We start from the raw sequence: 20742 nt of genomic DNA, 5'->3' as shown, positions 1-20742 counted from the left end.
CTTTCATCACATCTATTCAGTCTGTATACTGAGCGGCATCAGGCTTGGAGGAAGATTCATTATAACAACCTGTGATATGCAGGTGATCCAACCTTGCTTGCTGAAAGTGAAGAGGTCTTGAAGCACTTACTGGTGAATATCAAAAACCACAGCCTTCAGTATGGATTACACCTCAACATAAAACAAAAATCCTTACGACTGAATAAGCACCATCACGATGAACAGAGAAAATACTGAAGTTATCAAGGATTTCATTTTACTTGGATCCACAACCAATGCCCATGGAAGCAGCAGTCAGGAAATCAAACAACGTATTGCATTGGGCAAATCTTCTGCAAAAGACCTCTTTCAGGTATTCAAAAGCAAAAATGTCACCTTGAGGACTAAGGTGCACTTGACCCAAGCCATGGTATTTTCAGTTGCCTCATGTGCACGTAAAAGCTGAACAGTGAGTAAGAAAGACCGAAGAAGCATTGACGCCTTTGATTTACGGTATGGCAAAGAATGTTGACTATACCATACCTTGGGCTGCCAGTGGAACGAACCAATCTTGGAAGAAGTGCAGCCGGAATGCTCTTTAGAAGCAAGGATGGCAAGACTTCGTCTCATGTACTTTGAACATGTTATCAGGAGGGACCAGTCCCTGGAGAAGGACATCAGGCTTGGCAAAATAAAGGGTCAGCAAAAAAGAGGAAGATGCTCAATGAGGTGGTTTGGCACAGTAGTTGCAACAGTGGGCTCAGACATAACGATTGTGAGGATGGTCCAGAACCAGGCAGTGTTTCTTTCTGTTGTACCTGGTGTCGCTATGAGTCAGAACCTACTCAAGGGCATCTAACAACAGCAGCAATAACAAAGTGAGAGCCCTGCAAAGAAATCCAGCCCTTGTTGGCACCACGAATTATCAGGTGGATGGTAGATGGTTTTTTTCCCTCTTAGGTTGAATGCAGACTGTTGAAAGTGGTTTTTTATTAAGGCCCTCACTCAGCCTTCTCTACCCTTCTCCTCAGCTAACTGTCCTCATCATTTAAAATTCGGCTCATGGTTGTGTCACCATCCTCACATTTCCTTGGGACCATGTGAAGAAGCACCTCCTAGCCTGAGCTCCTTCCTAATTAGGTAGAGGAAACATTTTCCTGCAAGCTCAGTCCACCAAGAGCTCATGTGCTTGGGAACCTGGGATTATTGTCTCATCAGTGCAGACCTGGCTAGGCTGGATGGTTGGTGGCAGAACTTAATCCACGTACTCTGCTGGCCCTTCGCAAGCCCTTGAGGCTCACCGAGTACCCCGAGTTCTGTGCATTCCTACCAAGTCACCACAAGCAGCCCCCGGTGATCTCTGCCTGCCGCCACCCCAGCTGCACCTGCAAATGTGTGCTGTGTGGGGTCACTGGCTGGCGATGCCGAGTGGCTGCTCATGGTGTTGGATGAGCATCTCATACCAGGCACTGGGCCAGGCACTGGAGACACAACAGATCCAACCGTCGTCCTTGACCTGAAAGCGGAGACGGGCATGCGGTAGCCTCCGCTGCATGGTGATGTGGGAAGTCCTTGTGGGAACCCAGGTGGGAAAGAGGTTGTTGTGCCCTGAAGACCAGGAAAAGCAGTAGGAAGGTAACACTGGAGCGGCCTTTGAGGTTGGGGTTTACCAGCTGGCTCGAGGAGGAAGGTCACACCAGGTGAGGGACTGCGAGCAGCTCTTCCACATGGAGGGAAACCAGGAGCCCCAGGAAAGGGAAGAATAGTTCTAGAATTCTCTGTCTCAGCTTGGAGAGACCATATAACTTATTTAGACAGGCACACTTTTGAGTCAAGAGAGGTGCTATTAGGAGTTACACCTGGACAGGCAGCCTAAACCGGGGCTGTTCCGGGCAGCCAGGGACATCACGGCCAGCCCAGGGATAACTGGGGGCCAGATTCTACTTCAGGAGTCCCTGGGTGGTGCAAATCGTTAAAGGGCTTGGCTGCTAATGGAGTGGTTGGAGGTTTGAGCCTAACCCAGAGGTGCCTCAGAGGAAAGGCCAGGCAGTCTGTTTCCAAAAAATCAGCCATTGAAAACCCTACGGAGCGCAATTCTACTCTGACGCACAGGGGGTCACCAGAAGTTGGAATCGACTGGACGGCAACAGGTTTTTAATGAACACCTCCCAAGCTGGTGCTCTGGGGGACAGACTTGACCTTTCTGAGTGTCGACACGGCGTGAGAGCTGATATCTACGCTCTTACCCTTTTGGCATTTAAAATCTTCCTAGCGCCTAGTGCACTCGGTCTTCTGTCTCCCTCCCTGGCGTTTCTCACCGACCTGTGCTGCAGGATTTATGCCCTGACTCCTGCCTTCCTGTTCAGGACAAGGCACCTGTTCACGTCCCCTCACACAGTCCTTGAGCAGGTCCTCAAGGGCAGCGATTCACTGCTGTGCTCACGCCGAGTTTGAAGACTAGAGTTACTTTTTCATGTAAAGACAACTTGAGTGTCTACAGTTGGCCAGCACTGCAGGGGTATAAAGACACTGAGTTTGAGGCTGAAGACTTGAGTTAGTTTTTCATGTAAAGACGACTTCACACTGCAGGGGTGTAAAGACACAGGACCCACAGTCCCATCCTCAAAGACGAGACCTCAGGAAAGCGCATGGGGTCCCTTAAGTCAGAGTGGCCTGGATGACAAAGGGAAAAAAATTCCCACATCCTTGAATAAAGCGCGTTGTCCCTCTAGTGGTCAGAGAGGACACTGCAGAGGATTGGTTGCTTTTTTTTTTTTTTTTTCAAGAAAAGGCTAGGAAGACAAATACTATGCCATTTGCCATTGTGAAGACGTTTTTGAGTATGGGAATACAGAAAATATTTATACTGTGTCGCCGATCATCATTTCGGGAGCCTCACAGCCCTGATACTGAGCCGTAAAGAAGCTTTTTTTCTTTACATTAAAATTGATTCTTTTTTGAGGCAAACGCTGAGGAGAGGCAATGAGTTGCCTCTTGAAAAGAGCTTGTGTTTGACTGAGTCCTTTGTACTTGATAGGACTTACTTCTTTTAAAACAGGGCTCAGAGCTGGCGCTCTGGTTCCATCTTCACCTGCCTTTATGGGGCAAGCCACACAGATTCAGAAGGTCTGTTTCCATGTGACTCCTGCCGTGTCTCCGTGGAAACCCTCTTTGCAAGCAGATGCTTTCAGTCTCTCGACCATGCCCTGCTTGCCCTGGCTGCACTCCATGCCACAAACCTTTCCAGACTTTCCTCTTGATGTCATCTTTCCTTGGGGTCCCTCCCCCTGGTTTCCACGGTGACAGCTCGCTGATCTGATGTGACATTGAGGCCCCAGGGTCAGCCTGAGCACAGGCAGTCTACACCCTCCCGCTCCAGAGCGGGGCCAGTGGCCAGAGCTTCTGGATGGTTCTGATTTCCAGTGTTCTCTACATTGTCCACACAAGTCTTTCTGTGTGTTAGGAGTGCGTTTTGATTTTGGTGAACAAATTACCGAACAACAGGGTTATCTGACCTACAGCATTTGACCCATAGAAACTAGGGCCTCGGGTTAGTTTGCAAAATATGTCCCGTCTGTCTAGAGCCCCAGACCTCCCTAGAGAGCCCCGTGCCCTCATGCGGCTGAGCGCCAGGAGGGCAGACCTTCGTCGGCCTTGTTCACCGCTGGGTCTGCAGCACCCGGAACTGTGGCTGGCACAGGGCGGCTGGTCAGTGAGTATTTATTACAGTAAATGTTACATATTAATAAATAATATTCATTATAACAATTTGTGTTCTACTAATATTATGTTATTAGTAATATTTACTGACCCAGCCCGACAGATAACATTTATTATTATTAAAGGACAGGTGGGTACAGGCACGGATATACAAAAGTCCACCCGTCACACCCCAGGTGCCCACTGTACCCCAGCACCCTAGGCACTCACTACCTCAGGACCCCAGGCACCCACTGTACCCCAGCACCCCAGGCACTCACTACCTCAGCACCCCAGGCACACACCATACCCCAGCACCCCAGATGCTCACTACCTCAGCACCCCAGGCACCCATTGTACCCCAGCACCCCAGACGCTCACTGTACCCCAGGACCCCAGGCACTCACTGTACCCCAGCACCCCAGGCGCTCACTACCTCAGGACCCCAGGCACCCACTGTACCCCAGCACCCCAGGCGCTCACTACCTCAGCACCCCAGGCACTCACTGTACCCCAGCACCCCAGATGTTCACTGTACCCTGGCACCTCAGGCACTCACTACCTCAGCACACCAGGCACTCACTGTACCCCAGCACCCCAGATGCTCACTGTATCTCAGGACCTTAGGCACCCACTGTACCCTTGCATCCCAGGCACCCGCAGTACACTGGCACCCCAGGCACCCACAGCACCCTGGCACCCCAGGCACCCCTGTACCCCCGGCACCCACAGACATTCTACCCCAGCACCCACCTGCAGACATTCCAGTACCACGGCACCCGCAATGTCCCAGGTGCCTGCCACACCCTAAGTGTCAACAGTGCCATCTAGAGCTCCCAACCAGAATCCACACTTTGACTTAAAATTTCCTTCTCTCCCAAAGCTAACAAAACCCCCCTTCCTTCAGTGCTCTGTGGGTGTGAAGGGAAAGGAAGAAAATCTTCCAGTGCCTCCTTTCCCCCCACCTTAGTTTGCATCCTAAGTCCTTTACCTGTGTGGTGACTCACACCGGCTTGGTGATGGGGGCTCTTGCACTCACCTGAAATGGAGCGGTGTTGGGCTTACACACCTTGTCACTCAGGGAGCAGATGGCTCTGAGAAGTAGATGGGCCTGACTTGATTGGCCCAGCTGTGGTGGGAGAAGGGTGGCTCAAGTGTGGGGTCTGCTGACTCATGCCATCTGAAAGGGTGGCATTATGAAGTATAAATTCTTCGATGTCTTAAACAGTAAGCTTGCATTTAGCACTGATGTTCTCTAGAAGCACGTCCTGTCTGTCAGCTAAGGGGCTGGGCCCAGGGTATTCTGCCCTAGCTGTGCTCTCGGGCAGCCTGGCAGCCGTGGGGCCGTCCCTCCAGGTGTACTCAGGAACCTGCCAGGCCACTGCGTGTTCAGGGCTTTCCTCAGACACTGAGGGGATCCATGTGTGGTCCTTGAGCGCAGCCACTAAGACACAGGAACCATCCTTCCTACGCAGAGGAGGCACTCTACTCTGCTGTTTGTCCTTGGGTGGCCACACGGTTTTTGCTTGACCGCTAACCAGAGGTTGATGGTTCAAACCCACCTAGTGGCGTCACAGAAGAAAGGCCTAGTGTTCTGCTTCTTTAAAGATTACAGCCAGGAAAACTCCATGGGGCAGTTCTACCCTGTAATAACATGGGGTTGCTGTGAGTCAGGATCAGTTTGATGGCAACGGGATTGTTTTTTGTTTTTTAATGTACTTGGTAGAAACCCTGGTGGTGCACTGGTTAAGAGCTGGCTCCTGACCAAAAGATCAGCAGTTTGAATCTACCACCTTCTCCTTGGAAACCTTCTGGGGCAGCTCAGCAATGCTTTTTTTTTTTTCTTTTTTGGTGAGGGGTGGTTTAGGCACCGAATATATATCTTTGGAGTGAATAAATAAGTGAAACCAACTGATAAACAAAGCACTAATAAACCTTAGAGTGTGGACATTAATTTACCCAGCGTTATGGATTGAATTATGTCCCCAGGAAAGATTGCTTGAAGTCCTGACTCCTAGCACCCATGAACGTGATTTTGTCTGGAAGTAGAGTCTTTGAATGTGCTGTCAGCTAACATGAGGTCGTGCTGGACTAGGGAGGGTCCTAATCTAATGTGGCTAGTGTCCTTCTGAAAGAAGAGAGAGAGGGAGGGAAGGCAGACGTGTAAGGAAGGGGCCACGCTAGAGCTGCAGGCCAAGGGATGCGTGGGGTTACCAGAAACCCAAAGAGGCAAGAAAGGACCCTCGCCTAGAGCCTTCAGAGAGAGCATGGCTCTGCCGACACCCTGAATTCGAACTCCCAGCCTCTGAAACTGTAAAACAATACATTTCTGTTGTCTAAAGCTGCCCACTTTGTGGTACTTTGTTCCGGCTGCCCGGGACAGAGATGCTCGGGTGACTTAGTCCCCAGAGAAGACCAGAGAGCATGGTGACCAGCCAGAGAGAAGCAGTGGACAGAGACATCACTGAGTGCTCAGTGTGCATTCCTCAAGCCTAGGCCATGAGCAGCTCTGATGAAAGCCTAGACCACGGTCCATGCTGCCAAACTCCCAGGCTAGGTGAGCACCCTGGAGTGCCTGCCTTCACACGTTGGGTGAGGGCAGCCATTGGGACTCAGCAGAAGTTATCAGCATGCACCAGCAGAATGGGCCATGATGGGTTTAGCTCTCTGCCTACTTTGGTCCCCTTTATCTAATTCAGGAAAAGGAAGGGGGGTGTGGTGTGCTCGGAGGGGGTCCGGGGAGCCAGTGTTCTCTCTCAGGCACACCCAGAGACCTCTGAGGGGAAGCTTATTCTGTCAGCCCGCCTGGCTGGGAGGTGACTCTGCCATCAGCTCTGAATCCCTTGCTGCAGTGAGTGTGGACGGTGGATCAAGGCTACGATTACCTTGAATATAGCAACAGAAAAATCAGAACGCTCTTGTCCATCACTTGACGGACTTAACTTGAGTGAAAGCTGTGCTTCTTCCTCTGTATGCCCGGCTCCCATACCTCAGAGACCTGGTTGAAAGTACCCTGAGAGCAAGTTAGACCTACAGTCTTCCTGCCTCTATTTCTGGAGTCTGTGCAAGAGCACCCTAGTGGTAGCCAGTCCCATTTAAGGTCAGCTGTCTGTGCTGCCACAGGTGGAAGTGGACTGTATCCTAGTGGTGGCCAGTCCCGTTTAAGGTCAGCCGTCTGTACTGCTGCAGGTGGAAGTAGACTGCACCCACCCTTGTGGTAGCCAGTCCCATTTAAGCTCAGCCGTCTGGTCTGCTACAGGTGGAAGTGGACTGCACCCTGGTGGTAGCCAGTCCCATTTAAGCTCAGCTGTCTGTACTGCCACAGGTGGAAGTGGACTGCATCCTAGTGGTAGCCAGTCGCATTTAAAGTCAGCCGCCTGGTCTGGCAGAGGTGGAAGTGGACTGCGCACTGGTGGTAGCCAGTCCCATTTAAGGTCAGCCGTCTGGTCTGCCACAGGTGGAAGTGGACTGCATCCTGGTGGTAGCCAGTCCCATTTAAGGTCAGCCGTCTGGTCTGCCACAGGTGGAAGTGGACTGCATCCTGGTGGTAGCCAGTCCCATTTAAGGTCAGCCGTCTGGTCTGCCACAGGTGGAAGTGGACTGCATCCTGGTGGTAGCCAGTCCCATTTAAGGTCAGCCGTCTGGTCTGCCACAGGTGGAAGTGGACTGCATCCTGGTGGTAGCCAGTCCCATTTAAGGTCAGCCGTCTGTGCTACCACAGGTGGAAGTGGACTGCATCCTGGTGGTAGCCAGTCCCATTTAAGGTCAGCCGTCTGTGCTGCCACAGGTGGACGTGGACTCAGACCTGATGAGTGCTTTTGGGTCTGTGTTAACATGACACCTTTCTCATAGGACTTCTATTAGCAGTTGTCTGGTCAGGTGTTCTTACTTATAGATCTCAATATAAACCTGTTTCTGTTTCTATACTTTCTTATGTGATATTTATTTGTACTTACATATTTCCTATATATTTATATGTATGTATAAATATTTCTACTTATATAATATGTATGTGTGTATAATATTCTACTTATTTATATGTATTTTTTCTACTGACATATTTTCTCTTTAAATAAATAAAAATAAGATTTTAAAAACCCTTGCTGTCGAGTCAGTTCTGACTCATAACAACTCTATAGGGCAGAGCAGAACTGCCCTATAGGGTTTCCACAGAGCCGCTGGTGGATTAAAACTGCCAACCTTTAACCACTCTTAACCACTGTGCCACCAGGGTTCCAAAGAAGTAATAGCAATCCTATATAAAATGTATACTTTGTACTTTGAACCATGGACAACCTCCCCAGAACCTCACCATCTTAAAATGGGACCTTGGATCCTGAAGACAGCCCACCACATCTTTCAGGATTAGACAACAAATACTCTGTTTGTTAGCACCTGTTTACCTTTTAACTGGCCCGTCCCTGTGACAGAAATTCAGAAGACTGGTCTTAGAACATAACTGTGTTCTGAATCAAAAGTGCAATAATTTTAAGTACAAATGTCACGTACTGAAATTCGGTAACATTTCAAAACTTTAATAACTATATGGTCATCATCAGCCTGTCTGATAACGGCACAAGCTGTCCTTCTGCTGGGAAACAGAGCGTTTCTGTGTTGTGATCCGCAGGCGGTGGAAAGCAAGCACTCTAAGCAGGCGCTTCCCAGATCCGACGGTCGCCAAAGGACCATTTCCAAAGCCGATTTAGCATCAGTAGCGGCAGGCCCACCTACAGCCAGAGCCTTCCAACAATGCAGCTTTGGAGCTAAGCAGCAGGCAGGCTTTTTTTCCCGGCATCTTCTACAGTGCCACGCAGTAAAACGCAGAGCAAAAAGAAAAATTTAATTTAAAACTTAACCCTTGCTTCTAAGGGTAATCTGCAGTCCTCTCTGCAATCACCTAGCCAGTGAAAGAGGCAGGCTGCCTCCTCTCCCTGCTGTCATTTCCCTTGCCCTGTGCTGTCTGGACTGTGCAGGATGCTGGGAGGCAGGAAGGGGTTCAAATCCTTTAACACCAGGGGAACCTTTTCTCTCTGTAATACCCTCGAATCCTGCCCCATGGTGTGGTATGGTGTGGCGCTTAGACCAAAGAAGTGACAAGACTTCAGGTGGCTACCCCGGCAGTCTTCAGAGAAACTAAGAAACCTTGGAATCCTCTAGTCTTAAAAAAAAAAAGAAAATTATAATCCAGAAGACAAAATAGCAACTAACGAACTGTTTTTATATAGAAAATTAATTCAGTACGTAACCTGAGTTTTCCAACGTAAGGCAGTACGCTAAGTGCGAAAACCAGGCCCACTGCTATGGAGTCGATTCAGCTCACAGCAACCCCGCAGGTCAGAGCAGAACTGCCCCGTAGGGTTTCCGAGGCTGTAGGCTTTACGGAAGCAGACTGCCACACCTTTCTCCCGCGTAGCACATGGTGGGTTCGGACTGCTGACCTCTGGTTAGCAGCTGAGTGCTTTAACCACTGCACCACAGGGCTCCTTTGCCAAGTGCAGAAAGTACATTATTCCATTTAAGCTCCCACCTGTCTTACGAAGTAGGTATTATTTCCATTTCATAGATGAGCACTGAGACTCTGAGAGGCTGCTCATCTGAAATGAGATTTGAACCCAGAACCTTCTGACTCCAAAGCTGAGGCCCTCAACTGCTCCAACACAGCCTCCTACTGGGTTTCTGAATCTCTGACTTGCTGATGCCTGTGGAGACAGCAGCAAAATGATTGGGGTTTTCCAGACACTGGATGTCCAGCCTCCTCCCTCATTCCCTCACTGTCGTTAAGCGCGGCCAGCGTCTCTCTTATCAGATATGGTCACTGTCTGTGATGCGATGAACAGAGACTCTGGCTGGCCCGGGGCGATCCCTGTGTGTGCCAAGGATTAAATCCCTAAGACACAGGCTAAGTCAGAATCAGCACTGTGACTGTGTTTATTTTATCTTCTTTGTCTCCAGAGAGAATAAGGTACGGGCAGAGCGATGAAAGGGAAAAGCCAGAGTCAAATGAGGAGATTGCAGTACGTAAAGAGTGCTAAGCTTAGAGCGGCTTTTTGGAAATACGTGTCCAGAGGTGAAATGATCCTCGGTCTCAGTGTAAACAGTCGCTGGCTTTCACTCCGCGTTGTGTCTATGACACACCGTTTGTGTATAAGCCAGAGTCGCCTGCACCCTCAGCGCCTGGAGTTTTTGCCTTCTCTAACTAAATAAACATGTGTGTGGCATTTTGACATTTAGATCAACAATTAGTCAAATATTTGAAGGTGAAGTGTTATCTAGAAAGAAGTTAGGACCCCTGTGTTAGTTTCCACGTGGGGTAACATGAGTCAAAATTGACTCAACAGCAGCTGGGTTGCTGCTATTAGGTCCTTCCAAAAAAAAAAAAAAACCCAAACTCACTGCCTTCAAGTTGATTCTGACTCAGAGCGGCCCCACAGGATTGCCACGACTGTAAATCTCTACGGAAACAGCCTGCCACGGTTTTCTCCTCGGAGCCGCTGGTGGTTTATAACCACCAACCTTTTGGTTAGCAGTTGGCTGCTTTAATCACTGCGCCATCAGGGCTATTAGGTCCTTAGGACCGCTGTAACAAAGTACCAAAGGGGATGGCTTAAAACACAGATGTTTGTTCTCAAACCATTGGAGGCCTGAAGTCCAAATTCAGGGTGTCAGCAGGCCCTGGCCTGGGGGAAGATCCTTCCTGTCCCTCTCAGCTTCTGGCGGCCCCAGGCAGACCTTGGCTTATGGCGGTATCACTCCCATCTCTGCCTGTCTACACCCAGCCATCTTCCCTCTGTGTCTGTCTTTTCTGTGTCTCTTCTCCTCTTACAAGGACATCAGTCCTCCTGGCTTAGGACCCACCCACCTCCACCCAGTGTGACCTCAGGCAAGCTGAAGGAATCTCATCCACAGAGATGCTATTTCCAGATAGTCACATGCACAGGTACTGGGGGTTAGGACTTGAACATACCCCTTTTGGGGACACAATTCAACCCAGAACAACTCCCAAACAAGCACACCCCCTCCATAGAGATGGTGGACCCCTGCTCTAAGACTCAGAGGAACAAGTGGGGGGTAAGGTTTTGTCCTAAGATCATGGTACCTTCAAATCAGTAGGTCTGAAGCTATTTGGGAGAATGAGGGAATGGATTTCTGAGGAAGTAAAGAATTTTTTTTTTTTTTTGCTAGCTCTCCCCATGGAAGAGGGCTGGCTGCAGTGACGACCCCTAGTACCTGAACAGAGTTTCCTTTGAAAAGAGGCTAGGGCTCCTTGGATGGACAGCTCATTCCAAGTCATGATGGGAAGGACAGGAGGGACCGGGAACAAGTTGCTGTCCCCAAAGACAGGAAGGCTGCCATGGGCTCATTAGAGTCCTGTCAAGATGACATGGGGCTGTGAGGCCGTTGTGTATGATGCTATAATGGTGAACATGTGACATTATGCCTTTGTCACAATCCACAGGTCTGTGCAGCACCAAGAGCCAACCCTGCTGGAACGTGTGGACGTTAGTTACTAACAGTGTATCCGCAGCTGTTCAGCTGTAACGAAGGCAGGGCACCAAGCAGGTGTTAACAATAGGAGAAAGGTGGCCTGCAGACCGGAGAGGGGGTAATGGCTGTGCCCTGTACTGTCCGCACAGTTTCTCTGTAAAGCTAAAAGTGCTCCGAAAAATAAAGTACTAATTTGTAAAAGTGAAAAGGAAAAAAACCACTTTTTTTGCTATGTCACTGTCTCTTCTGGGAAAGAATTGAAGACTGATTCTAGTTTTAAGAAACGACAGCCTTCTTGTTGAAAATGAGTTATCGTACCAGTTTGAACATCAGCCCAAAGGTTCTCCTTTATAGGGTACCTTTTTTTTTTTGCTCGTGCCCTTTTTAAAAAAATGTTATAAATTCCATGTACCAAATATAGAAGAAAGTGGACTCTAGGGGGTTAGAATTTTATTTTAAAATGTGGGATGTGGTTTAATCACTGCTTAGATTCACTGATAGTTAACAGTTCCTTAGGGGAGGGGACCGCGCCTGTGCGGAGGGGCCAGCAGCCCGCCCTCGGTGCACCGCCCCGTTACCTGCGCCCGGGCTGGCTGTGCGCGGCCGGAGAGGGCCACAGCGCCATCTTGTGGCGTGTTCTCGGCTCCGCTCCTCAAACCTGGTTGAAGGAGGGAAACGACCTTGATAGTCAAACTTGGAAAAATGGCATTACAAAGAAATGTCTGGGTGCAGCCAAGCGAGGTGTTTCCCTCCAGTAGCCAGCCACGCTAATTATTATTTTGGTGTTTATAAAACTAATAACCCTAATGAATTAAGACCAGCCAGAAGGATATTTCAAGAACGGTAAGTGGTAAGAAAGGATTTGTTTTCCATCTTTCTTACTAGGAAATTTTTTTTTTTTTTAACCCTCCTAGGGAGAATATATTTTTCTGTAAACTCCATCAAAACACAAAGGGTAGAGTCAAAATAGAGTAGCGGAATTCTAGGCCACCTGAACCAGTAGCCAGGGGCCATTGAGTTGATTCCGACTTACGGTGACCCCATGTGTGTCAGGGTAGAGCTGCGCTCCATAGGGTTTTCAGTGGCCGGTTGTTCAGCTGTAGATCCCCAGGGCTTTCTTCCAAGGCACCTCTGGGTGGACTTGAACCACCCGCCTTTCCCTTAGTAGCTGATCACTTAACAGTTTGCAGTACCTAGGGACCCCCTAGGTCCTTCACAGTCAGCAGCAAGCAGGTCATGCCTCCTCAGTAGGGGTGTGCTTTGAGTGTTTCTGTTAGTGGGACTGGATCTGGGAAGATCATCAGGGCCTCACCCACTGCTTTTGGCCTTCCACAGAGCCCTCTGGAAGGCCATGGTGGTGGGCTCTTGTGGTTCATTGCAATTATGCTGCAGGTTAGGTAGGGGGCAGTGTTGTGCTAGCCACAAGAGAGGCACCTTCTCACCAAACGGTTCAGTTTATTATTAGAAAGTGAAATGAAGACCCTGACACTGCTTTCTGGGCTTGACTGTTTATCTGAGCTCTGTCCATGACTCACCAGGCACTTCGGACTCTCAGGGAGTTTTTTAGGGGAAGTCCCTTTCTGAGCTGTCATGTACTTTCTCACCAGGAAGAGAGGGACATGTCCCATGAGGACCCCTCCTGGGCTGTGAGTCACCATTTTCTGGGTAACATGATGCCAGCGTAACCGGAGCCTGTGTCCCGGCCAGCATGCAGTCTGTCATGGTTTCCTGTGCTATAACAGAAGCCATGGAAAAAGGAGTTGCTGATGGTCTCAGTGCTGAGTGGCCCCAGGCCCCTTTCCTCAGAGCACAGCCAGCTTCCCTGGAAGTTCAGGGAACTTGACATGTGGCTCCAACAGCCGCCTTTCCCACTTGTTGTTAGGTGCCATCAAGTCAGCTCTGACTCAAAGCGACCCTGTGTACAACAGAACAAAACATTGCCTGGTCCTGCACCATCCTCACAATTGTTGTTCATGTCTGAGCCCATTGTTGCGGTCACTGTGTCGATCCACCTCGTCGTGGGTCTTCCACTTTTTTGCTGACCCTCTAGCATGATGTAGCATGATGTACTTTTCCAAGGACTGATCCCTCCTAATAACATGTCCAGAGTATGTGAGATGAAGTCTCACCATCCTCACTTCTAAGGAGCATTCTGGCTGTACTCCCCCCAAGGCAGACTTGTTCATTCTTGGTATATCCAACATTTTTCGCCAACACCACAACTCGAACGCGTCATTCTTCTTCGGTCTTCTTAGCCCAGCTTTCACGTGTGTATTGAAAACACCATGGCTTGGGTCAGGGGCGCCTTGGTCCTTAAAGTAACATCTTTACTCATTAACACTCTAAATTTGCCCAATGCAGTGCATCTTTTGATTTCTGGACTGCTGCTTCCACAGGTGTTGATTGTGGATCCAAGTTAAAATGAAATCCTTGACAACCTCAGTATTCTCTTTGCTTATCATGCTGTTGCTTATCGGTTCAGTTATAAGGATTTTTATTTTCTTTATGTTGAGGTGTCTTCGGTGGGCTGGGAAAATGAACAACCAGACTGTTCAAATCATGTCAGAAATAGATAGATTCAGAGGCTACAGAGTTCTCCAAGTAAAGTCCATTGGTTTTGTAGCATCTGTTTAATTAGATCAGAGGCCCTTTGTGGCTTACTTTGGAAGCCCTCTTGTCCCAGATAAGTGGAGTAATGCTGACCATGGCATGAGGCTTTAGTGGTTCCATGGTAGAAGTCTCACCTTCCGTGCAGGAGACCTGTGTTCAATTCCCGGCCAAGACACCTCATACACAGCCGCCACCTGTCTGTCTGTGGAGGCTTGCAGGTCGCTGTGATGCTAAACAGGTGTCAGCGAAGCTTCCATACTGTGATGGACTAGGAAGACAGTCTTGGCCATCTCCTTCAAAAAACCCAGCCAAGGAACGTAAGGATTGCAATGGTCTGACCAGCAACTGATCACGGGGATGGCACAGGACCGGGCTGTATTTGGTTCCATTTTGCTTGGGGTCATCATGAGTTCAGGGTTGACTCGACAGCAGCTAACAGCCACTATCCATGGCTAGGGGGTCCAAAGAGGAAACAAAGCTGAGCCAGTCATGAATCAGCAGTGGGCTTAAAGTCAGGCAGCCGTGCACGGGAAGGGCATGGGGATGTGCCATGCCATCACCATCGTCCTAACACAAGCGTTTATGAAATGTTTGCTGTATACTAAGCAGTAGTCTTAGAGCCACCTAGTGAGCTAGGGCTTGTTGTTATCCCATTTTACACATGGGAAAATTATGTCTCAGAAAGGTCAAATAACCAGCCCACTAGCCGGTCCTTGGCAAAGCCAGGATTTAAACACTGACTGTCCAGCGTCAGAGCCACACTCTGCTTCTGTCCGTTTGCCACCTGTATTAGTAGGTATTAGTTCTCTAGTGCTGCTATAACAGAAATACCACAAGTGGATGGATTTAACAAAAATAAATTTATTCTCTCACAGTCTAGTAGGTTATAAGTTCAAATTCAGGGTGTCAGCTCCAGGGGAAGGCTTTCTCCTCTGTTGGCTCTGGAGGAAGGTCCTTGTCATCAGTCTTCCCTTGGTCTGGTTGCATCTGAGCACAGGAACCTCAGGTCCAAAGGACACACTACTCCCAGTGCTCCTTTCTTGGTGGTATGAGGTCCCCCTGTCTCTCTGCTCGTTTCTCTCTTTAATATCTCAAAGAGGTTGGCCTAAGACACTATCTAATCTTGTATATCTCATCAATATCACTGCCACTAATCCATCTCATTTCATCATAGTGATAGGATTTACAGCACATAGGTAAATCACATAAAATGGTGGACAGTCACACAATACTGGGACTCATGGCCCAGCTAAGTTGTCAGATATTTTTGGGGAACACAGTTCAATCCATGATACCACCTTTTTTCTGTCCTCCCAGTTGTACCTTGTTGACTGCATTTTGACTTGATGGGAAGTCCGAAACCTCTGGGCTTTGTTTCTGAAGCTCAGGAGTAGTGATGTTTGGATGGTGGGACATATTTACCCAACAGAGCCCTGACCTGTGAGCTCAGGGACCCAGGTCCCTCCGGGCTCTGCTCTGTGTTCACCTCTGTGACCCTCCAGCTCTTCCATCCATCAGATAGAGGTAGCACCTGTGTAAGAGAACCAGAGGAGTTCACGAGGTACATGCATGTGCTCTCTGCGCTAGCAGGTACAATCCACATGAACGATACTTTTCAAGAAAAAATCCATTATCAAGTCAGAAAGTAAATGTTTGGGCAGATTTTGAATATATAGTATGGTCTAGTTGAATAAGGGGCTCTCAGCTTGCATTTAGATGACTTATTTTAAAAACCTGGCTCTAAATCATAAATAGAAGACAGAACCTAAAAATAGAGGCTGCTGGTGACTCATCTTTTCATCCCTAGAAGGAGATGCGGGACTGCCGAGCCCATGCCGTCTGGACTGCCCTTGGTCAAAACCTGGCTCCGGCCACTTGTCTTCCGTGTGACCCTTGTACACATGACTATGCCTCTTTGATTTACCGTTTCCCCATCTGTCAAATGGAGATCCTAGGGTGGAAAGCTAGATACGATTCTACGTAAAGCGCATAACTCAGTGCCTGGCCATCCTAAGGGATCAATAACGAGTCGCTGTTATCGTCTGAGGTCATTCCCCATCCTTACGGAAGATTTCAAGGATAAGCACGTTAAGCCATCGTCTTTGTAAACACCCGCCCTGATGTCTTCAGAGTGCAGTTGTATCAAGGGGAGAAAGCGTTTGCAGAGGATAACTTGAGTGGAATTCCTTGAACCCAGATCCAAACTGCTAGCATGAAAATGATGCCATGAAATAGAACTCTGGTGATGGCTTGGCTGCCATTGTGACTACTTTCAGTAGAATCAGTGATGTGATTGGATTCCATCTTACTGATCACGGTGTGTGTGTCCCCATCCTAAATGTCATTGTGTGCCATCAAGTCAATTCTGACTCATGGCGGCCCTACAGGACAGAGCAGAACTACCCTATAGGGTTTCCTAGGGTGCAATCTTTATGGGATGGAGCCCTGGTGGTGCAGTGATTGAGAGCTTGGCTGCTAACCAAGCAGTCAGCCGTTCAAATCCACCAGTTCTACTCTGTCCTGTAGGGTCTCTATGAGTGAGAATTGACAGCAACGGGTTTGGTTTGAATCTTTATGGGAGCAGATGGCCAGGTCTTCTCTCCTGAGGAGGTGCTGGGTGGATTAGAACCGCCGACCTTTCGGTTAGCAGCCGAGCACTTAACTGTTGCAGCACCAAGCCCACTCTAATTCCTACCAGCTTGCTTGGGAAGGAGCAGGCAGACCAGTCAGACAGGCAGTAGGCTGACTTATTCTTGGGTGAACAAGTGCCCCGCATCTTTCTGAGAGTGGTCAGAAGCTACTGGTCCCAGGGTTAGAGAGGAAGGAAGAGGACCACCCAGGGCTAGTGAGGGAGGCAGGGCTGTGCAGGGCGACAGGTACTGACCACAGAGCCTGGCAGTCGCCTTCTTGGGAGAAGATCTTCAGTTCAGTCTGCTCCAGGAGCCCAGCATCATTTTCCCAGGCTGCACCTTCCTCGGGGCGCTGGGGAGAGCAGTGTCAGTGGACCTGAGCCAGGAGCCAAGTCGTCCTGCGGGGCCGGGCTGAGGACACCGGGAGCATCGTGTGCAGTTCTGGGCAAAGCACTGAAAACACGTGGGAATGCACTTAGGGAGAGGGCCCAAGATGGTGGGATTAGAAACCATACCCTTTGCCTGGGAGAAGGATGTCCCAGGGCCCATAGGACTTTGTTCAGCCAGCCAGGGGCATCTCCCGGAGATGGTAGACTGGGGACCAGTACGACGCTGGGGAGCACAAACCAAAAAAAAAAAAAAACCAGTTGCTGTCGATTCCGACGCATAGGGACCCTGTAGGACAGAGTAGAACTACCGCATAGGGTTTCCAAGGAGCAGCTGTTGGATTCCAGCTGCTGACCGTTCAGTTAGCAGCCATAGCTCGCTGTAGCTGTTAACTACTGCACTACCTAGGGCTCCTGTGAGGGAGTGCAGGGAGCCAGAATCCCTGAAGCCTGGGAGGACATCACGGGCTCCTCAAGGGGCCACCAGCTCCTCATCCCTGTGAGGCCAGGGCAGGCTGCGAGCGGCCTTCCAATCCAGAGGCCCCAGGTTTCCTTTCCAGCCCAATGTTTTGTGTCACTTGGCATCTCAGGGCTGGCCCAGGGAGCACCTTGGGCCTGCGCTGGCATTCCAAACCGTGAAGACTTAGTATGAGAGGAGAGTGGGAAGCATCTCATTAGTAATTCAGATTGATTACATGTTGAAATGCAGTATTTTGGACCTACTAAGTTAAATATAATGTAGTAACATTTATTTCAGTAACTGCCATCATAGACTTCAGCGAAGTTTTGAAAACTGTGAATTCAGGTGTCTCAGTGATGGGGATTTTCAGTTAAGATGAAATCGGCCGCCTTAGTCGACATCTGTGTCCCACATGGCCACTCCATTCACTGCACACCTCCGCCATCTTAACCTGCCTGTCTGCAGCTTCCCTGCAATGCCAGTAGTTACAAACCTCATTCCTAAGGGATTTCTGCTAAGGCCATATGATCCTGTTACGACTTTGGTGTGGTCCTAACACGGGAACGCTGGAAACCGAAAGTACTGCCGGGACCTTTGTTGTTGCTGTCAGGTCGGCTCCCAACTCAGGGCGACCTTACGTACAACAGAATGAAACGTTGCCTGGTCCCACGCCATCTTCACGATCGTTGGTATGTTTGAGGCCATTGTTGAGGCTGTCGTGTCAGTTTTCTCATTCAGGGTTTCCCTTGTTTTCATTGACCCTCTATTTTACCAGGAGCCCTGGTGCCACAGTGCTTAAGCGTTCAGCTGCTAACCAAAAGGTTGGCAGTTTGAATCCACCAGCCGCTCCTTGGGTGCCGATGGGGCAGTTCTACTCTGTCCTATAGGTTTGCTATGAGTCAGAATCAACTGATAGCAATGAGTTTGGTTTTAGTTTTTCTACTTTACCAAATGGGGTATCTTTTTCTAGCTCTTGTTATACACGGGGTTTTGACTGGCTGATTTTCAGAAGTAGATCACCTAGCCTGTCTTAGACTGGAAGCTCTGCTAAAACCTGTCCACCATGGATCACCCTGCTGGTATTTGAAATACCAGTGGCATAGCTTCCAGCATCACAGCCCCACACGCAAGCCACCACAGTACGATGAACTGACAGACGGACCAGGACCGTAATCCTGGCTAGGTCTGCCTTGCTTGCAGTTCCTTTATATTTAAATAAGCATGGTTTTTACCAAATTGGAAAGGCCTGAGGATGGGAGATGGGGGGAATGATATTTTCATGTCTCTGTTTCCTGAGAGAAAGTAATGTTGCCTCTTCAAAACAACATCTGTCAGAACAATTTTAATCAGATTACATAAATCCTCAGAGCAGCCATCACAGCTTATAGAATCTTGGAAATGTAGGTTACACTTTGCATGGAATCCTAATGGAATTTAAAATATTTGTGTTTTGCAAACACAGCTTTGGAAGCAGATTGTTTCCTGGGTTTCTTGTCTGTGAATTTTTGTTTGAGCTACCATGTCTCAAGGAATAGAAGGTGTGATTACTCTATAAATGTAATAAGCAGTTGTTTGCCAGTTGAAGATACTATTAACTGTAGATAGAAAAATGCGTTGAGCCTGAGGAGCTTTGGGACAAGCTTGATAAAAACCTGCAATGCAACATATGCATTGTCCAGGTAAGAGCTTTGTGAAAACAGACATCGCTGTCAGATGTTATATTATGAGGCCAGCCTTTTGCCATCTTTTCACAGGTGGCCGCCGTATCTCCTTAAAGTAGATCGTGTCCTCCTCAGTTTTGGAGGAGAGAAGAAAACACTTTTGGGAGGACCCTTGGGTCATAAAGACCTTGAATGTATGGTCAACACCTGTTGATATTTGTTGCTCCACACTGCAAGGAAGCTTGTTCGTAGATCCGTTGCTGAGCTTGCTGGGCTTTTAAAGCCCGTTTAAGAGGGTGTAGGGAGCTTCGAATCCTACTCAGGACTCTGTCTTTAGAGAGAATATTTGCCTGGAGCCAACCAGAACTGCTACGCTGAGCTTCTGCTGATATTCCAGCCCATTCCTGCCAGTTTCTCCTCTCCACACTAGATAAGACTGTACATGCAGCATATGTTGTTTTAAAAAACAGTACGATGTATTAGAGCCAGACACCACCACTTGCCACCCCCACCCCGAGCATACTGGATTGCTGGTGGTTCCTCATTGCATTCAGTACCTTTTTTCTCACTGGTGCCAAGCCGGTGGCGGCATTTGAGAACAGTGGTGCAGAGGAAAGTGTGTACACTCCCATTTCCATGTCCCTTTCAGATATATTTATGAAATATACTAATCTAGGCCATAAGGAGCCCCGGTGGCACAGTGATTAAGCACTTGGTGGCTAACTGGAAGGTAGGTGGTTTGAGCCTACCAGCTGCTCCCTGGAAGAAAGATGTGGCAATCTGCTTCTGTAAAGATTACACCCTTGGAAACTCTATGGGGCAGTTCTACTGTGTCCTGTAGGGCCGCTGTGAGTCGGAATCAACTCAACAGCACACAACAACAAATCCAGGCCACAGCTCCCAAGCTTCCATGCCAAACCTTGAGCCGAGTTCCCAGGGCTGAGCCTGGCTGGCCCAGGCCTGGGGTGGTGTCAGCAGGCTGAGCTTTCTTGCAAAGGAATCCAGACACGTGCAGAAGGGGCTTAACCTTGAACTGCCTTCCTTCACCACTGCCTGGGTGTAAATCCTATAGCTGAATTATATACGTTAAAAAAAAAAATCCAACCCGGCGAAGCACACAAAACAAAAGCTAAAGCAGACCGAGTTGACGAAGGGCCATTTCTGTGCGGCTCAGTAAGACTGGAAATACCTCAGTCTCACTAAGTAACTGGAATTACATGGGGGAATTTGGGGTGTTTTTGCTGAACTCATTTGGACATGAACAGTCGACGTACTTCCTGAGCACTGGGACTTTGGCCTGCAGCAAAACAAAGCTAAGACAAGTGATTCCTTAAAACTCCTCGGGGGAGCTGGAGGGAGGTGGGCTGTGAGCCCTGGGGGAAGGCTGGCCTTAGGCAAAGCTGGGGCACTGTTGAGGACCTCCTTCCATCCCATCTGCTCATGTGATCTAGGTTTCTCCTGTCCTTCCCACTTCCCCACGGGTGCTGGCTCCTGTCCCTCTCTCCACCCCATGTGATCGAGGGGCGCCCTCCTGCCTTCTGGGCCACCCCACACTCTCTCCAGCCTGGTGGACCTTGCGTTCTCCTGCTGTTCCTGGGCCTCCTCACCTCTGGCAAGGCATCCCATGGCACACCCCCCTGGACACCACCTCCCACTGCGTCCTGATGCTCTGAAACTACCATACAGGCAGCTGCTAAAAAAGACGTACAAGAGTAAAATGACAGAACTGTGCTCACCACACTCTAAGGGCGGGAAGCAGATTACAAAATAGTATAACTGCTTTTGTAAGAAAAGAGGAAATTTAACAAGAAAACAAATAGGTCTCTCTAACC

General features: G+C 49.0%; 1 protein-coding gene across 2 annotated transcripts in view; it reads left to right on the top strand.

Moving 5' to 3' along the window:
• Positions 1–20742, top strand: part of DAP (death associated protein) — an 85954-nt gene that overhangs the window by 60258 nt on the left and 4954 nt on the right. The window lies entirely within an intron of this gene.

Source organism: Loxodonta africana, chromosome 2, assembly GCF_030014295.1.
Source record: "Loxodonta africana isolate mLoxAfr1 chromosome 2, mLoxAfr1.hap2, whole genome shotgun sequence".
In the NCBI taxonomy this organism is placed as follows: domain Eukaryota; kingdom Metazoa; phylum Chordata; class Mammalia; order Proboscidea; family Elephantidae; genus Loxodonta; species Loxodonta africana.
The sequence above is the reverse complement of the archived record's forward strand: the minus strand, read 5'-3'. Positions and strand labels throughout refer to the sequence as shown.